Genomic DNA, 18,548 nt, shown 5'->3' with positions numbered 1-18,548 from the left:
CAGTTCTATTGTCGGGAACCCTTCTATTTCATTAAACCTCAGCTCACCTCCCCCTTAATTATTATTCTTGTGTTGTAGTTCGAGTAACCAGACTTCTGTCTCATAACTCATCATCTAAAGTCTTATTCTATACCTTTCTATGCCCAGGGCCTACTAGATGTGCAGGAAAGTCTTTGTCCCAGAGATGCATGTTGCCCTACCTCAACCTGATGACCAGCCTTCTCCTGCATGCTTGCTACAAATTCAGTGCTCTGCCCTCCTATCTAAAAGATCTTCTAAGAAGAGTATTGCCAGCTAAAGTTTCCATTGAAGCTTCCTATCCACATGCAAGTTATTCTGCTACTTTAGCTTGAGTTCTTTGTTGTTCACTTTTGCAGGTCAATTTTCAGGATGACCATTGTCTTACAATTTACATGTCAATACTTTGGACAGATCCAGGGTCTTCCTCTTCCTGGACTGAAGAGGTCTGATTTAGAGCTGTGTGTATTTACTCCATTCAGCAGTAAAGATACACCAAGTAGCTGGCGAAAATGTGGTACGTGCCCCCCCCAACAAACTCCCCTCAAAAGTTGAGATTCTCTGGCCTAAAGACAGCCATCAAACGAAATGATTTAACTACTCAGTTTAGAAAATTATAGTAACTGTTTCTCTCTACATGGTAATATAATAATTTCAACTTCCTTGAAAATTTCTCATTATAGCAGAGAGGCAGGCAGATAGATGGACAGATAGATATAGAGTAATTAATAATATTGATATCTCTACTTACTATTGGTTTTGTCCATTTCCTGTTCTTCAGTGATGGATCATTAGGTATCTTTGCAATGACTCCTGAACTATTTAGTAACCATCCTAGTACTAACAAAGATCAGAAGTACTGGTCAATATGACTTCGTTTTCTTTAGTTGTGAGTTATCTTTTCCACCTTTATACACAATCTATGCAAATACAGACATGCATTCAAAATGGTAGAAGACATATGAAAGTCTACTTGGAAATACTTTTAATTTTCTATGAAATAAGAGCTAATAGCATGGTGATTCCCAAGAAGAACAAGACTTTGAGTCAAGATACTTGCATTGTCCCAATATCACTGCTAAGTGGCATTGTGACTTGAGATCATTTGCCTTTGAACCTGAGTTTTTCATTTATAAAATGAGAGCATTGACCTGAAAAATGTTAAGTCCAATCTTGACATTCTGTACTCTTTACAAATTTGTTAACATTCTAAAGCATAATTCCAGGATTTCATAAGTAAAATGTCTTGAGCAATATCAAGAATTTGGGGTACAAAATTGATAGTTTGTACTTTCTTTTTTTGTGTGCTAAATGTACCCTACTTTCCATGAATATAATCCTTGGTGTTGAGTTGGTGTTGTCCATTATTTAAAAAAATTTTTAAACTTAGATTTGACTTTTAAAAATGTGCTTTCAATTAGAATTTCACTATGCTACATAATATTCCCAACAGATGTTGTATAAAATATTAGACTATAACTACTGAATATTCAGACACAATATAGTTCAAATCTTACAAAAATTCTTGGTGGCACTTTGAAAAAATTATGTTTATAAGAAGCAATACAAATTAACATGAATTCTTTGTTCCAAATACTACAGAGAAATGTAAGACTCTGATTGTGTTTTATAATATGTATATAAACTGTATAATAAGTTTATATATATAATATAATATATATAATATATAATAATATATATAATATATAATATATATAATATATAATATATATAATATATATATTATATAATAATAATACAAACTGTATAATAAGCTGAAGTCTTTAAGGTAAACAGAAGGGGCGCCTGGGTGGCTCAGTGGGTTAAGCCGCTGCCTTCAGCTCAGGTCATGATCTCGGAGTCCTGGGATCGAGCCCCGCATGGGGCTCTCTGCTCAGCAGGGAGCCTGCTTCCTCCTCTTTCTGCCTGCCTCTCTGGCCTGCTTGTGATCTCTCTGTCAAATAAATAAATAAATAAATCTTTAAAAAAAATAATAAGGTAAACAGAAAAACATATGATATCAGTAGCATCTGTACTTCAAAAAATTTTTTTTTCTAGTATTGGCAATGAAATTTCCCTCTTTCATCCACAATCTTTCCTAGGCACTCTTTCTTATGATAGAGTTATGACCACAGATTGCATGCTTAGGACAGGGGGAAAAAATCATCATTTAAGAATCCAGTCAAATCCTTTAACTTCATAAGTGCATCATGTTCTAACCAATCTAGAGAAGCAAGTGGAGGAAAGTTCAGGATAGAATCTACCCTTGACACTCATAATAGCACATCCTGAGACCATCACAAATTTCTAAATTTATAAACACTATTATTACAGAGTATGTTTTCTTTCATAAAAACCAGCAAAGTAGAACCAAAAATAAAACAGATAATATTTTTCTCTCCTCTCTTTAAACTGTCCAACTCCTATTTATTCTTCATATCTGAGCTTTTCCAGGGAGATATTTCCTGTCCAGTACCTAGATTTCAGAGCTCCCTGAAAATCATATTTTATAATTCTCACCCTGCCTTATTACTGATTTTTTGCCTAATGCCTTTTCCACAGCTTCATGCTCCTTGAATTCAGAGACCAAGTCAGCATGGTGTACCACAGTCTCTCCCATATCCAGTATAGTTCTTGTCACAGAGTCACAGAGTCACTAAGAAGCTGTGGTTTCTTTCTTTCTTTCTTTCTTTCTTTCTTTCTTTTTTTTTTTTTTTGGATGAAAAAAATACTTTGGGTCAAAGTATTTTTTGACTTATCCAGATCCTTGTGAAATTAGCAATAAATAGCAAAAAATAAAATAGTAAGTTGAAATGCAGATGCTAGGCAGTAGCTAGGTCTATTTCCAACTAATGGACTTAGATGTAAGCATGCCTTATCAAGCACTGTTTTCAACATTTTAACCACAAATTTTATAAATTTGTACAAATATTTTCTTGAGGACACATGCGTAGTTACAATGCGATTGTTATATGACAGTATCCACAACCTATTATACAGTAAGCACATTTGTTTTGTTTTATGCTCATGAGCAAGTTTTAGCTTTTATCAACCTCAGTTTCTTCATCTGCAGCATGGCTATTATAATGCCTTTCATGTTTAAGTCACACGTGTTGTTCTTGAGAATTGAGTGAATTAATTTGTATGAAAATTTCTCGAGGAGCACTCTACAACTGTATGGTGTTTGCATAAACTGTGATTAGGGCATGGTGCCATAGTTATTTCAAAGAGAGTTGTAGCTACGACGTTGTCTGCTAGAGGAAAGATAAAACAAGCATGTGTTATTTCATAGCTATTTCATTCCAGTTTTCAGCAAACTACTGATGATTGCAATCAATGAATCTACAAAGAGACATTTGCCTCAGAACATGTGATACAGCTTCACCTGGCTGAGAGCCACAGTAAGAAGCAGAATTTGTCACAGGCTTGCATATCCAAATGTTCCGAAGGAAGGAAAATCTCCTTAGAAATACAATAATACTGTCTCCCATGGCATCAATTTTAACTGAGCACATTTCTTTCTAAAAATTCTTTGAACATTTATGCAATTAATTCAGATGCAAAAACCAATTAACCGTATATCCTATAATCAAATCAGTTTCAAGCGAGTGCCCCAAATTTCAAGAGGACTTTGAAAGCACTACCAAAGTGAAATGGGACAAATGAAGTGTTTAGTGCTAACATAGGAAATTTTTCATTATTTTCTTTCAGGTCCAAATATAGCACAATATTATGCAACTTACTACATCAGGGTTGCACTAATTATGCTATTTTCATTCACCAGGATGATTTTATGTTGATATGTCTCAAAAGTCAGGGACTTTGGAAAAAGACATCCAGAAGCCTTGATTCCCATTGGTATTAGAGTCAGATAGACTTGTATTTAAATGCCTCTTAAAACTAGCTGTGGGCTCTTAGGTTAATTAATTAAGCCCTTTGGTTTAGAGTTGTTTTAAGGAAAATACCAAGCATGGGGTCTGCAAAGTGTTCACCCCACCAGCAGGGCTTTTGTTTATTGTGTGTCCTCTGGGTCAGGAGTTATCTTTGTTTATTCCCCTGTGACCTGGTTTTGTGCATCCACTTGTGGACTAGACCGAGGCATCTACCTTAAAGATAAACACATGAGCCATGCCACTGATAATTGTCATAACTATCTCTTCAGAATAGATTGTGTCTTTGATAATATTGTTCCCCTATTGTGGAGTATGACACAAGTGCTAAGCCAACTGAATGCCAAAAAGACGAGGTTGTGTATGTGATTTCAGAAACCCTGAAAATGTTACTTTCCCATGTATAATCATGGATGCTCTTACCTATCTCAGCTGTTAATATTTAAAACTAAACAGATTCACTGGAGCACTTTTTCTTTTCCTTGATTATGCAAATACCCTGAGATGAGTCCCTGTAGCAATTTATCAGTATAAATAAATAATCTTTGAGCAGGTTATGTTAGGAGGATGGGAAGAAAGGCTGAATGTTATAGGCATATGGCAGAAAGAGGCCATCTTGCCTAAGTGAGAACTAGTGTGCAGCTAGACTAGACTAGTAAAGGCTAGACTAGAAGCTAGACTGACAAATATCACATTATATCTATTATTAATAGTTCGACAATTTCTTAGCCATATAACCTCATGTAAGGAGTTAACTTTGTCAGTTTTTTCATCTGTAGGATGGGGATAATAATGCCTATTTCATAGGCGATTGTAAGAATTAAATGAGTTAGGGGCACCTGGGTGGCTCAGTGAGTTAGGTGTCTGCCTTCAGCTCAGATCATGATCTCAGGGTCCTGGGATCAAGCCCCACATTGGTCTCTCTTCTCAGTGGGAAGCCTGCTTCCCCCTCTCTCTCTGCCTGCCTCTATGCCTACCTGTGATCTCTCTCTGTCAAATAAATAAATAAAATCCTAAAAAAAAGAATTAAATGAGTTAATAAGTGTAAGATAATTAGAATAATGCCCAGCACATAGTAATTATGTACTTAGCAACTACACATTTTTAAAGTAACACAAATATTTTTTTAAAGAAAGTTTAGTTTTCTCAACTGTTAGGTCCTCAAAGTATCTTCATTAAGAATTGTTTCACACCAAAATTGTTGGATAAATAGGTAGTTTTGCTGATATTTAATTTTAGTCCCCAAGGCTAATTATTTTTATAACTATTTTAGTAATTTTACACATTTGTTGATGATCGTCTTCATCAATTCATTAAAATGTGTGACATCTTGGAGCTAAAACCTTTACCAGACACCGTCTACTAATTTGCTGATCTTTGTCAGATATAATGTATTTACCAGAATTCAGCTAGCTATGTACACTTTGGTATTTTGAAAGTGAATTTATTTTGGTATTTGTTGAGTCACTGACAGTTAAGCAGCTGTCACCATCTTATCCACACATACTAAAAGAATTCCTTTCGTTGTTGTTACTAAAGAATATTATTAATTTATACTGATGAGACATCACTAATAAGGTTTTTATAGTGGTGTGATGTGCAAAACACTTTCTTAAATGGAAAGACCACGTTCATTATTGTGAAAGACTAAAATTAAATTATCAGAAAGCAAGATGGCAAAATTAGTCTGTAGTTAGATACTCATCACTTGGAAAGATCAAGCAGATGGACGTGCAGCAGAAGCTGGTGTCTATTTCATCCTTTATCTCTTAGCTCTTTAATGGCAAAACAGGAAAATTCAAAACTAAACTATTTTGAATACAGTAATTTCCATCATTCACATAGAACAAAATGGTACATACTAAGGATCAAACAACCAGGTTTAATGTTGTTGGTATTACATATATATTTTAAATTCCATTTTTTGTAACTACATTGTTTCTTCTAATTTTTTTTTCATCTATTCATTTTTCATTTACTTGTTCATTTGTTTACTCATTCATTCATTTGTAAGGAAACATTTTAGCCAGGAGCTCTCTGAGGTAATGAAAATAAAAATAACACTGGCCATACCCTGAAGGAGTCTATAGTCTGTGAAAAGACAGACATATTAGATAGATAATGAGAATACAAGGTGATGAGCGGACAAGAGGAGCGCATAAAGAAGTTGCCTCTTTAGAGGACATTCCAGTGTGCCAGATGGTGGCTTTAAGGAAGGCTTCATTGTGGAAGTGCCATCTAAATTTTGATGCCTTGTTGCATGGGATGGTCTACATTGAAGTCTTCTGACCCTGAAGGGGGAGTCTGGTACTTCTGTTTGCTTCTTGGTTTTTGTTTCTTGTCTACAGTTTGAATTGGACTATTGCTAGTTCCATAGGAAAGGGCTTGAGGAGAAAAACTGTAAGAATATAATATTTCTCATCCTTCACTTTGGTGAAGGATTTGCCTGAGGTCACTCAACCATCAGGTGATAGATCCGGGACCTCTGTAGCTAAGATTTCCTGTCTACAGTTCTAAACCTCCTTGCAAGCTGTTTTCAATTTTTTCCTTTGATTTTATGAAAAGAAGATTTGGTAAACTGTTAGGAAATCAGACATAGCTCTTTGATGGTTTTACTGGTTAGAAAATGGCAATTTTAAACTTTGTAGCAGGATTGTCCTATTTCATTTTCTTACCATTGCCACTGAGGGAGAATACACTTTTTCATTCACTTTTTTATTATTCATATTTTTATGCAAAGAAGTCGAGGCTAAGAAGATGTAATTTGTTCAAGGTTACAAAGTGTCATTGAAACAACATGGTTCCAAGCCAGGAAGGTCTTTCTCTAAGATCTGTACCTTTCAACTTTATCTTGCTGCCTCTTCACATCAAGGTCAGTCACATGGTTCCTGCTCTGAAGGAGTAAATTTGTAGAAAAACACAAATCAGTAGAAAGACACATACGTAAACAAAACTAAAGGAAAAGAAATAGCACTTATCATGATCCATCAAAAGAAAGATAATTTCTGTAAGAGTTCAGAGAAAGGTTATGAATTTAGGAGGAATTTCTGGGAAAGGTGATATTTGCACAAGTATTTTAGGAATTTATATGATTCAGGGATGTGGATATGGCATGATAATGGGGAAGAAGATTCTGGAAAAAATTAAATATAATTACCGTATCTACAGAGGTCTTAAGATGTGTATAAAGTGGGAAGTTCATCTTGAGCGATACTGGTATATACAAAAGACATTTGGCAACAGAGGTAGAAGCCCCAATGGGACAAAGCTATAAGCAGACTCGAATGTCCAGATAAGAATTTGGACATCTTACCATATGATGGTGAGAGTTCTCCAACTATGTAATACAGAGAAATAGAGTAATCTGTGTTGAGCTTTATTTTCTTCCCTAAAAAAAAAATAAGTATCATTTCAACTAAAATTTCATTTTCTTTAAAGCCTATTCTTAGAATTTGCTTTTTAAGTCTTTTGATTCATTCAATCAATATGAATTTAATAATGTGGATAATACCTTTTATTTTCTGCCTACTTTTAAATTTAAGTTTTGAGCTATTATTCTCAGAAAGGTCAATTTGTGTTTATAGCGCAAAGAGCTAGTGAGATAGCAAATATGTTACATTATCAAGTTAAGAATATTAAGTTGGTCAACATTGTTTTACTGAAAGTTGACTCACTTTTTTCATGATAAAAAAATAAGAATCACAAATTGATGTACTTATTAAGTTATAAAATTTTCAAGTCATACAGGGTAGGGAGAATAAGGGAGAGTATATGGTTCTTTATGGATTATAATAAGAAGCATTTATGGAGTGTATTCCATAATCTAGTCCTGTGAGGGAAGCCTCACCTCTTTTACTGATTTTCATGGTAATCCTATAAGGTGGTATTAGGATTGCTGTTACAGATGAGGAAAAGGAATCTCAGGAGATTAAGTGATTTATTTAATTCTCATTGTTGATGAGTGGCAGACAGGGATCAGCACCCCTTTGTACATGATTTCAGAGATAATGCTTTAGTTGCTTCACTCAGCCTCATGGTTATTACCTAAAACATTTTCTATTTTCTATTTTCTGTGTAACACATACAGCCATCTTGATAGCCACAGCCTATCTTATAGAAGGTTGAATTCTAACAACCAAATTCTCAGCATTCTAAAAGTGTTTAAATTCCATGTTTCAGTGCAAAAAAATTCACCTTAGTGTATAGCCATAGTCTGATTTTTATTTTGACTATTGCCACCTTGAATTTCTAATAAAACAGAAGGCAGAAGGAAACACAATTTATAATCTTTGAAAGATGTCAGTATATATTTTAAAACCACCTTACTGGATGTTACGAGAAGCTTCAGACTAGGCTTGAAAAATATATATTGTTATGCCCTGTGGCATTTTCTGACCTGTCATGATGCCACTCAGTTTCAGAATAACTATTCATAGACGTTAAGAATATTTTTGTTGAATAAAGAGGCCATTTTGGAAACGTGTGGAGGTTAATATTATGCACATGAAACTGTGCTTTCAGCTTTCCAACACCCTGTCAAATCTGAGGAATTATTCTACCAACTCGCTGCCTGTCCCCGCCCCCACATCATTTCCTTAAATTGCTATGGAAATTAAATCGAGAGACACACTCTTCTTTGCAAGATACCTCCTTCAGAATTCTCTCTGCTTTGCCCTAGCCAGTTTGGAATGGAAAATCAGCCCACATTTCCATGGAACTTAGCAAGGCCTGGGCCAGATCTAAAAGGCATAATTTGCCTGACATCTGTGTGCCAGCGTCATGTTGCATCAAAACAATCTGTGATGCTCAGAGGAAAGTAAGCATCCTGTTGTATTAACTGAAGCATTTAACAAGCTAATGGCAGTCACTTTCTATTCTTGCATCCATAGAATCATGTCCCACGAGGACAATTATACTTGTAAAGTATCCAACTCCAATTACATTATTCCATGATCACACTGATATATTGGATATGGTTTCTATCATTTTGTTTTCATTTTTTCTTCCAATGGGTGTTGTGTGTAGCACAGCTGAGGAGAGCAGAGGGTTTTTTGTTTTGTTTTTGTTTAGTCTTTATTGGAAGAGACTAGATATCTAATTTATGGAGGCAAGAGCTTACTGATAACTTGCAGGTGCTATCCTTTGCCACTCCTCCTCACCGTCAGAATCCAGGTGCTTGGTTGGGCCTGTTCTGTGGCTGTGTAGTTAGCTAACAATGACTTAACCTCAAGGGCTGAGATGGCCTTTGGGAACCAAACATCTGGGTTGATGACTTTATGTTGCTACCTTTAGAGGCAAGACAATGGGTCTAAAGTTTTGGAACCATGACATATGCTCCTTTTATAATTATTGATAGTGCGATCAAATTTCTAAATGCCTCATGGTCTTGCAGCTTCAGATAACTCCCCTGAATGACTTCAAATGTCCTCTCTCCCTAAAAACAAAACAAGACAAAACAAAAAACAATTAACAGCTTCTTTATGTAAGCTAGAGCAAAGTAACTAATAACTTGAATATTACGGGAGAGATGAAAAAAGAGATTGGGACCTATGAGTAGACTTTATAGCTACTGAGGATCAACAGCTATATTAAAGAGATATTAAGAGTGCTTCATTATAAAGATATAAAGCAAGAGAGTAAGAGTAAGGCCTATCATAGGAAAGTAACTGAATTTGGGTAACTAAAAAGGAGAGAATTAAGTAAAACAAATTTCAGGGCACCTGGATGTCTCAGTTGGTAGAGCAACTGATTCTTGATCTTGGGTCTTGAGTTTGAGCCCCAGTTTAAACATAGTTTACTTAAAATTAATTAATTAATTAATTAAAAAAATAAGTCAAGTTTTCCTAAGTGACTCTTCTAGATCAGTAACTATTCAACATTCTGCAGGTACCCTGCTTCTAACTAAAATCCTTGTTCTTTTGGAAAGGTGAGGAAGCTAAGTGTTCTCTGAGGTCTAAGCTGAAAGTTTCTGGCTTCAGCTATAACTAAAAAATAATGTCCTTCCTCATAAATACAATATAAAGTAAATCTAAGTAATAGATTCTCAACTTTTGCAGCATAGATCACAAACAAATCACTTGATCCTGATATTTTGGGTATGTTGTCCCCCATTAAATTATTGAATTATGGCTTTATACAGTTAGGGTTTGGTTTCATTAAGAATTCTCCTTCCCAGCTCAACTGGACTCTCTGATGTCTTAATTATATCCACTATTATACCTTTCTGTACTTAATTTACCTATTTTCTTAAAATGCCATGATACAGTATCTTTGAACACACTCTTTTAGGCCCACCAAATTCAGTAAGCTGAAAAGAAAGATATACCTCATTGTGATACTCAATTTAATAGTTTACTCTTTCTTTTTTTTTTTTTTTTTTTGGCCTTGAGATTTTACTCATCACTCCTATTTCAGTTTTCTGTGCCCAATCACAGAACTCTCATGGTTGCCTCTGTTCCATTGTATCTGTCAGGTTTTTAATAACATTGTGAGCATATCTACTCATTTTCAGTCTGGAAGACCAATACCCAGCATGCATTTATTCTATCACTGGCAGTTTAACAACAGAGTTTTCAGAAACCCCCGGGAAGATTTTCCCCATAAAACACACATCGTTGAGTAACTGACAGAAATCCTGAACAGCTAATGCTTTGGGCTTATTGAGCTCTCCAGAACTGGCCATGCTGGTGCTCATCCAGCAAGATGGTTACAAACATTAATGATTTATGACTTTACATCCTGGTTCCTTAAACTGAGATTGGAAATAAGTGGTGTGCATAGATTCTACCACTTTTTTGGTAATTATGCAGTGAGCAAGAGCAAGATTCTATGGGAGGTTTCATTCTGACATGGTGAGTTTTGGAGATACTGCATGGAAATCGTGTTAGGAAAAAGAAAAAAAAGGCTTATACTTCCTTTTGCTAGAATAAAGCCTCCTTTTAGCTATGAAAAGATTATAACCACAAAAGAATCATGAATTAATAGAGATCGTTGTTATTTGAAGTGTTAGTAATAGAATTTTTTTTTTTTAAGATTTTATTCATTTGACAGAGAGATCACAAGTAGGCAAAGAGGCAGGCAGAGGGAGAGGGGGAAACAGGCTCCCCGCTGAGCAGAGAGCTGGATGCGGGGCTTGATCCCAGGACCCTGAGATCATAACCTGAGCTGAAGGCAGAGGCTTAACCCACTGAGCCACCCAGGTGCCCCAGTAATAGAATGTTTTACACTAAATATTTATTAGTGAATATTAATGTCAATTTTACATGTTTTTTTTCCTCACAATTTTCTTGCTTATCATGACTTCCTTCTTATCATGAAGAATATCCCAATTGACAAACACTGCCACCTTATTATTTTTTATTAATTTCTGTGATTTCTTGATTTTTTACTTTAGTGTATTTGTGTTATCCAAAAAGTTCTAAAATTAGGATGTAAAGTGAGAAACAAGATAGATATTATTCAGGATATAGTTTCAGCTTTGTCAGTATGATAATCCTCCTGTATCCATGGTTTTGCTTTCCAAGGTTTCGGTTACCTGAAGTCAACTATGGTCTGGGAGTGGATGATCCTCCTTCTGATGTGTAGTCAGAAGATTAGTAATACCCTAATTCTATGTCACAATGTCTATGTCAGTCACCTCAATTCATCTCATCTTATAGGGATTATAGCATCTCACATCATTACAAGAAGAAGAAGGGTGAGTTAAGTACAATAAGATATTTTGAGAGAGAGACCTCCTTCATATAACTTTTATTACAGAACATTGTTATAATTGTTTTATTTCATGATTTGTTGTTATTAAGCCTAATTTATAAATTAAACTTTATCACAATTATGCATGTAGAAGAAAAACATAGGACATATAGTGTTTGGTACTATTGACAGGCATCCATGGGGGTTCTTGAAATATAACGCCTATGGATAAAGGGGGGTGGACTACTGTAATTAGTTTCATACATTTGGAAAAATCATTTCAACTCCCTAAGTCCCAATTTCCTTATCTGTAAAATAAGATTGTAGTATAAGGACTCTAAAATTTTTCCCAGTGTAACTTACGATGTTATGTTGTAAAGTTTCATTTTTACTCTACAGTGTTTTATGCATGACATTATGAAAACATACTGGCAAAAAGTGACTGATTCAAATGGGTAAATGGTTTGTAAATACATGAAACAGAAGACCCATGAGATGAGCAATCAGATAAAGTGATGTGTATAACTCCTGCTCTAGATGAGTAAATACTGGCAAAACTTTCTTTAGTCAAGTTATTCTAAATGTAGTAAGGGATAAATTCTAAATGTAATAAGGATTGGTTACTTGCATAAATTGATACATGTTGTGAGTTGAGCATTCTTTTAGCAAATATTGCTCATTTCTATTTTATAGTCTAGTGAAAAGAATATTGGGTTTACTTTCCTTAGTTTGCTGCTTAAAGACCTACATGACCTTGGCTAAATCACAGGTTTGGACTTAGTCCATCTCTAGAAATTTTTACACTTCTGTAGAAGTTATATTATGACTTACAGGGATATATGGGTGGATTTGTAGAGTATAATTTTGAAGCTAGGCAAACCTAGGTTAAAATGCTAGCCTGTTTAATTTTTTTTCCCAACTGTGTAAACTTGGTCAAGCCATTAGGGCCACTGAGGTCACTGGGTCTCAATTTTATATTTGGTAAAACTTCAGTAGCTTAACTAAATAAGTACTCTCATTCATGTAACAGCACAATGCAAGTATTCCTGGTAATGAGGTCACTTTCTTCTGTGTGTCATGCAGGACCTTTACAGGGAAAGGAAGATGATGTGGAAGACTTATTTTCTTTTTATAAAAATCTTCGCCTAGAGGTGGTACACATCACCTTTATTTATATTCCTCTGTTGAGAATTAATATATGGTTATTCATGGATGCAAGGAGAGCTACAAAATATAACCCTCATCTCAACAGTTCCAGAGGCCATTCCAGAAAGAAAACAAAAAATCCAAAAAAAAAAACAACAAAACTTTTTGTGGACAACTAGTAGGCCTTGCCACAGTAGGCATTCAACATTTTTTCATTACCCACTTTCTCCCTCTCCTGACCTGACTTCCCTCTTTAAGTGAATAGCACAGGATAGAGACCCTTCCCATCACTCATGTAGTTATGAGGAATGATCTCATTCCTTAGCAGAGGAATGAGAAGCAACACGAAGTTAATTCTAATAGGCAGAATTGCTGCTTTTTCAGACATCATATTCTGAATGCCATGTGCACAACCTTGGTACATGGCTATACGCTAATATCCGGTATGTACTTGAAAAATACCATTCTAGCACAAACTAGACTAGAAATGTTTAGCAATAATGCCAATAATAACCCTTTTACTTGAAAATGTTTGTGACATACCACACATTTCCTGTTATAGCAAAATAATTATTGATTTATTATAATTTCATAAATCATTCTGCGTATATAATCTTCACATGTGTTTGTAAAGTTTGCTACTCATCCAACTGCTCTTAAGAGTGAATTGACAAGTAATGCTTTAGTCCTATATGAATGAATTCAAAGCATGGTTTGTGATTAGTTTTGGATGTTTCTGAGCCAAAGCTATGTTGCAGTGCGTGTGTGTGTGTGTATGTGTGGTGTGTGTGGTGTGTGTGTGTTTGGTATGTCACTAGAGCAATAATATGCTTCAAGAATTTTATTACATTTCTTGGGAATTACTGCACATAAATAAAAACAGCCTCTAGCATTCAGCTTCATGCTGTTTTTAAGGAAATAAGATACCCTTTGTTATTCCCTGGAAGTTATGTTTTAGTTTCTGATTATTGTCCACATTGTAGTTGTCTGTAGTATCTGCTAGTAAAAGTCCAGATGGCTGACATATAATTGATAAAAACAACTTTCATCTCATATGCAATTTTTTGCTCTGCAGAATATGTCTAAATATTAGGCAGAGTAGACTGCCAGCCTGTATCTGTCTTTATTGGGAACATACCATGCTGTTTTCCCCTCCTGTGACTGTCATTATTCTCTGTACTCATACTGTCATTGGCCAACTGATACCCTAAAAAATGAAGACAAGGGGAGGAAGAAGCTTCCATGCTGACTTCTTCATTGATAGAATTGCCCGTGGGAACACGTTTGATTCAATTAAACAAGTGTTTATTAAACAGTCACCAGGCTAATGCTAGAGAAAAAATAAAAGACTAATACAACATGGCCCCTATCTGTAAGAAGTTTATTCTAGGTGGGAGGATAAATTTACAGACTACCAATTTCAATCATCTGTTAAAAGTGCCGCATTAGTAACTTTTACATCACTGTTATGGGAGATTACCTTCTGGTACCCCGAAATAAAATGAAACTCCAAACTTATCAGCACAATGAGATACTATTATATACCCAGCAGAATGGCATGACCTAAAATATCAAATATTGGAGAGGGTTTGGATAAAGTGGAACTCTCCCACATTATTGGTGAGAGTGCAAAATGGTACAGTTACTTTGGAAAAATGTATCCCAGTTTCGTAAAGCCCAATAATTCTGCTCTTAAATATTTACCCAAGGTACATGAAAATATATGTCTCAAAAAAAACTTGTACAAAAACGTTGATAGCAGCTTCAGTTGTATTGGCATCCAACACTGAGAGAACGGTCACAAAACCAAAAGCCACTTAACAATAAAGGGGAATATGCTATTGATCTACCAGGCAAAAGAATGAGCCTCAAAAACTTTATGCTGAGTCAAAGAAGCCTTATACAAATCAATCAATATGGGACTATCTCATTTTCATGAAGTTTTAGAACTGGAAAATCTATACGAAGAAACATCAGAATATCACAGTAGTGGTAGACTTTGGGGTCATGGGTGAGGATTGCCTGGAAACAGACATGAGGGAACTTCATGGAGTGATGGGAAGGGTCTCTATCTTGATAGGGGTTTGGGTTATACAGACGTCAAAAGTCAGCAAATGTACATGTGAAATTTTGCATTTCATTGTGTATAAATTTTACCTGAAAAGAAAAAATATTGTATATAAGTACTGAACTCTAATTAATGAAATTCATGATACAGATTCTAGTAAAAAGCAATTTATTTCAAAATGTACCAAAAATAAATGGAAGGATTAAGAGGTAGATAAATGGATAGACATATACTAATACAGAGCAAAATGTTAATGCAGAACATAGTGGTGGGCATATATAGATATTCACTGAAAAAATTCTTTAAATTTCACTATTAAAAATTTCATAATAAAATAGTTTAAGTAAATAGAATAGAGCAGAAATGATTCTGATTTTCTACCTATGTCATTGAAGCTCCCATGTGAATGAGTCTTACCACCTACTCCCTTATTTTTTTCTTCTTCAACCTATTGTTTTGCTTTTTCAATTTATAAATTTGCTTAGTTTTCCAATGCCTTAAAAAATATTCATCCTTAAACGTGGTCTCTCTTCAAATTACTCTCTTTCCTCTCAGTATATTTCTTTAGAGTGAAAGAGTATTTAAATTTGCCATCCTGATAGCTTCCCTTTCTCACCCCCTAGCAGCTTGGTGTTCATCCTTATTATTCAAATAAAGCTGCTCTCTCCACGGTTACCAAGAACCACCTAATTGCCAAATCCAATGTTCCTTTCTCAGTCCTCATCTGTTGCCTCTGAGGTCACAGCAACAGGCCGAGACAGCTGGTTTGGCTCAGAACATTATTATGGCTATAAAATGACAGAACCCACCAAACTGCTTCCTGTGACAGACAAATAAACTGACAGCTGAAGAAGTGCATGGACGTCACATTGCAACATCTCCTAGGACACATTTTTTCCTGCTTCTCTTCTCTGTATATTTACTGCTGCTGACCATCCACAAGTGGAAAATCTTTCTTCATCCAGTTTCTATGATTTAGATTTGAGCGAGTGTTTTTCCTCCTCTGTTTCGCCATTTGCTGACCATTATCAAGCTTCTGTTAGCTCCTCCTTTTCTTCTTTTGTAAATTTCTACGTTGAAATGAACATGTTTCATTAATATTATTGGCACCTATGTCTATTTTTAAAATAGTGTAAAATATTTAGAATTCAGGTCCCAGGCAAAGCAGATAGGAGTGCGTGCATGTGTATGTGTCTGTGTCTGTCTATCTGTCTGTCTGCTTAGGATCCCCAGCCTACAGGCTGGGAACCACCACTCTAGGGCATTTTTAGACTCACTTGTTTGATGACTTTCAATCTTTCCCTAAGCAAGAGATTACATTTTTAAAGTTTAACATGGAACTTCAGCACTTAAAAAAATCAGACCAAAACTACACTGTTCTGGTGGTGAGGAGGTTGGAGACAGTTTTCCAGAGGTCTTTACTCCCCTCAAGGTAGGCCCTGAAGTTATTCTCAATACTCCAAAATAATGTTCCCTAAAATTTGTATGCATACTAATCACCTGGGAATTTTATAAGGATGAAGATACTGATTCAGCAGGTCTGGGATGGGATCTGCAAGTCTATAGTTCTAACAAGTTCTCTTGGTTGTCTCCTGGCCCACAGACCACCCTTAGGGAGGAGAACAAAACTCTAGATTTCTTTGGTGCCATGTCTGAATGCAGTGTGTAAGCTTATTATAGTCCAGAGAACACTCTGGCTTTTTTGTCCTTTAGGAGATGGATATTTGTTTCTTCAAGGATTAAGATAATACATATTTTATTGTATAATTATTCATATTTTATAAGTATATAAATATATTGTATAATTATACAAATTTTATGTATAATTATTCCTCTAATATGTTTTTAATTTCGAATATTCTATTTGGAATTGGACATTGGCCAAGTGGAATGATCAAGGAGACTATATCATAAACCTTCTTTTAAGAATTAAAATAAATAGGGGAGGAAGGCATAAAGACAACAAGGTTTAAGAACAGAAACAAAATCAAAACTCTTCAAGGAAACTCAACCCCTACTTGGGACTGGTAACCAGCAAGTTTAGTCACAGGAGGACTCAATAGAGGAATCAAGATTGTCAGGATGGTTAATAGTTCTGCTTGCATTCAGCTATTTTGTCCCTCTCTTACCATGGCAACCAAAAAACTCTGTTCAATGGGGAATGATGTCTGTTGCAAATAGTTTCCAGGAGTCGGGGGTTAGAGCAAATGTCAGCCCGATGGTGCAATCAGCAAAAATGGTGGATTCTGTATGCAGACTGCAGTGCACTGTCTTTCACTTTCTAACCTAAAAGGGCTATTCCTCAAACTGAAGACCTCCTTCTTCTCCTCTCTAGATGGCCTTTTCTCTTTCATCTGCAACTCATTTTAAATTCTAATTGAAGACCTCCATATCTTAATCATCAGCTTTGATCTTTCTGGAGTCTTTACTTCTGTTCTAAAGGTTCATTCATTTCTCTCCATTCATTCATTCGTTCGTTCATTTGTTAATTTATTCATTCATGATATATCAATACAGAGACATAAAGAGATAGAAAGCATAAACTAGTCCTTAGAGTTCTGTGGGGAAGGTAGAAAGCCCAATAATTCCAATTCACTGTATAACTATCAGTCCCTAATTCCCCTAGCACTTAGGGTCTCACATATTCTTTTAATCATCAGACAATATAACTTTGGCACTCATCCCACATATTGTGGGATGCTTGGTGACCCACCTCTCCACCCCCCCACCCCCCACCCCCCATTTTCAAGCAGTCTCAGGGCTCTTTCATATACCTGGATCACACTTGCTTAAAATTCCAGTCTAGTGTTAAGGACATGCTCCTTCCTGGAGCTGCTATCCCCTTTCCACACAGGTATCATAGCCGCCTCTTCTATTTGCCAGTAATAGACTTTTACATAAGTACTGGACATAACAGAGGAGAACTACAGAAATCTAGAAGGTGAAACAATAAAATACTGATGCTTGGTGGGCATTTTCTCATTGGTATCCTTCTCTACAAGTCTCAACCTCCTACCTTAGTTGTGAGTATCTCCTCTTTCCCATGGAGCTCTTCCCCCTCCAACAGTGGCCCCACAGCCCCTACAACCCCCATCACCTATAAGCAATGCCATATAGCCCCTTTGTGCAGGCTTTCCTTTCCTGATCTTGCACAGAGGCTTCTCTTTTCATAATCAATGCAGGTCAATCATGGGGTCATCCTAAAGAAAACAAAGTATTCTTCTTCTCCCTAAAAAGAATTCCAATCTTTCTAGGGCAATCATCTCTAACTTAATTATAACTTTTTTTCTCCTTAGTATGTGAGAAATGCCACAAAACAACAGTAAAAATGAACATACTATAGCTACCTACAACAGAGGCAAGTCTCAGAAATATTATATTTGGTGTAAAAGAGAAGTTACAGAAAAGCATATGATTCCATTTTCTAAAGATTAAAAATGAATGTAAAAATGTATAGGCAGACATACATATATGACAGAATTATTTTAAAGTTTATTTTTGAAAGATAGCTCTTCATCTCCAAACAGGACAATGCTATCTCTAAGGGCTGGGAGAGGCAGTAGGAAGAGATAGACAGGAGACTGCAGGTAGCTTCAATGCTAATAGTGATGTTCCAGTTCAGAACTTGGGTAGGAGCAATGAAGTTTTATTTCATTTTTATGCTTTGTAAGTGCTACATGTAGTATATAGATCTTTTGCCAAGTGATATGATGATGAGGTATGCCCAGGGTTCT

This window comes from Lutra lutra, chromosome 1 (assembly GCF_902655055.1).
Source record: "Lutra lutra chromosome 1, mLutLut1.2, whole genome shotgun sequence".
Classification (NCBI taxonomy): Eukaryota; Metazoa; Chordata; class Mammalia; order Carnivora; family Mustelidae; genus Lutra; species Lutra lutra.
This window is presented reverse-complemented; position numbering follows the sequence as displayed.